Consider the following 2469-nt stretch of genomic DNA (forward strand, 5'->3'; position numbering starts at 1 on the left):
ACCTATGATTGGGCCCGGGCCCCCGTTCCCGATCAAGCGCTCTCCGTCGCCTACGCCCTCCACTTCCGTGGCCCCTCCATCGCCTCCGGCGGCGGCGACCTCACCGCCTCCCATCACATTGGCGGTATCGGGTTCCCCCCTCCGTACGCGTTCCAGGAGGGAGGTCCGGGCACCCGTGAGGTATGGTTTCGAGGGTTCTGGGGGGAGGGGTCATGTAGGGACATACGGATTAGCGGGGGGGTCTCGAACCCTCGGTTGGGCTAACGAGGCACGAGATGCGGGAGCGCGAGGTATAGTTGTGTCACTGGCAGCATCCAAGGTCAGGATCAAACTTTGGTCCTGGGCACTGTGAGGCAGCAGCTCTACCAGCTGTGTCACTGTATCACCCTTGGGCCACTGTGGCACAGGTATTGTTTTCTACAAGAATAATATAGTGGATAACTCCCCAGCGCCTAATGGGATCTATCCCAGATCATTGAAAATACAAGAGTGGAGACTGCTGGGGCCTTGACAAAGATCTTTGTATCCTCTTTAGCCACATGCAAGATCCCAAAGTTCTGCAGGTACCCCATTGCAATTCCTTCATTTGAGGCAGGAAATAGAGACAAAACAGGTCATTCATAGGATGGTGAGGCTGTGGTAGAAAAATTGGTGGAGAAGATTTTTAGGGATAGAATCGTAATTTATCCATAATAAGTCTTTTAAGGGATAGTCAACATGACTTTGGGAGGGGGAGATGATATCTTAAAAAATTGGTTGAGTTTTTTGAGGAGGTGACAAAGATGATTGAACGTAGGGCAATGGGTGTTGAATAAATGGATTTTAGTAAAGTTTTCAACACAGGCCTTCATGGTAGGCTGATGTAAAGGCTAAAGTACATGAGATCCACAGAGACTTGATAGATTGAATTCAAAGTTGATGTGCACAATGTGAGAGGGACCCCTCCTTCAGATGCCGCTCCTGTCCCTCTCATTGGCTGACAGGCCAGGAGAGGCAATTCTCAGCATCATTGGTAACAGCGGGGGGCAATTAGCTTATATTGGTTTGGTCACCAGAACCTTTTCAGCCTGTTCCCTATAAACCTAGGCATTCTAGTGAAAAGGAGAGTGTGGGAAAGGGAAAGGCAAGGGGCAAGGGGCAAGGGGCAAGGGGCAAGGGGCAAGGGGCAAGGGGCAAGGGGCAAGGGGCAAGGGGCAAGGGGCAAGGGGCAAGGGGCAAGGCGCAAGGCGCAAGGCGCAAGGCGCAAGGCGCAAGGCGCAGGGCTCCCTGTTGGCTGTGTTCCCCTGTCACACGTCCGAGGAAGACTGAGTTACTGGGACAAAACTGAGACTGCCAGTACCATTGTGTGGTCAAGACTGGGCTGTGAGGAAAAAATCCGAGACAGCCAGCACTTCCACTGAGACTAAGGCCAAGTGGCCGGGGCAAGCCTGAGGTGCCAGTGCCTCGTCCTGTCCTAACAAGGGATTGCGCCCATGCATATGCAAAGACTGAGCTGGTCTAGCAGCATCTCCGGAGAAACGTCTAGGTGACGTATCGGGTCGAAATCCTTCTTTGGACTGACACTCTCACTCAGCCTGAAATATCATCTATTCCTTTTCTCCAGAGATGCTGCCTAATTGGTGCAGTTATGGATAGTGAGGAGGCTTGTCGAATGATTCAGCAGGATATAGATAGGTTGAAAATATGTGCAGAGAAACGACTGATGGAGTTTAATCTGGACACACTGCAGCCATGGTGTATCACTGTGGAGGGTGTGAATAGACTGGGTGCTCATTAAATGCGTTATTCGCCTTGGTCATCTAGACATGAGTCAAGCATTCCGTGTGTCATTGGAAGTGCACGCATCTAGGAATGTGGAGAGTATTCATTATTGTCTTGATATTCTTTATAGACCATGGATTGAACAATGTAAGACCTGATTTGGATTCATAATCCAAGTAGCCCCAGAAACACCTTCACATTATAAACTTGGAGAATGCAGCATTTACATTGATTAAGCCTAGATGAATGGGAGGGTGGTGAGTGGATTGGAAGCAAGTGAGGAAACGTCCAAGTTCAGAAAGTGTGGGGCTGAGGGGAATGTGGATGGTGTTTTGATCTGCTGCCTTTGGTCACTTTTCACTGCTTTTCACTGTACCTCGATACATGTGACAAGAAACTAAACTGAACCGAGCTCTGTCTACCTAGATGACTGGATTGGTGTACTCAGATGGAATGTAAACATTTCATGATCCCTGTTGCCACTTTGACTCTGCTCCCACCTAGACCACTCTGACTCTTTCCCTCCCTTTGACATCTCTACCCCCATCTCTGGAGTTACCAGGTGAGTGCGTGTTGTGGTGGTTTATATGCAGTAGGTGAATGGGGGCTGTACCGCCAATTACTATTTGCTCTATCAGCACTTCCTCGTGTGGCCAGTTCACAGATCCGTTAATGAAAACACTTTTGTTTTATAGCAAATCTAACTTG

This window comes from Rhinoraja longicauda, unplaced genomic scaffold (genome assembly GCF_053455715.1).
Source record: "Rhinoraja longicauda isolate Sanriku21f unplaced genomic scaffold, sRhiLon1.1 Scf000323, whole genome shotgun sequence".
Lineage (NCBI taxonomy): Eukaryota > Metazoa > Chordata > Chondrichthyes > Rajiformes > Arhynchobatidae > Rhinoraja > Rhinoraja longicauda.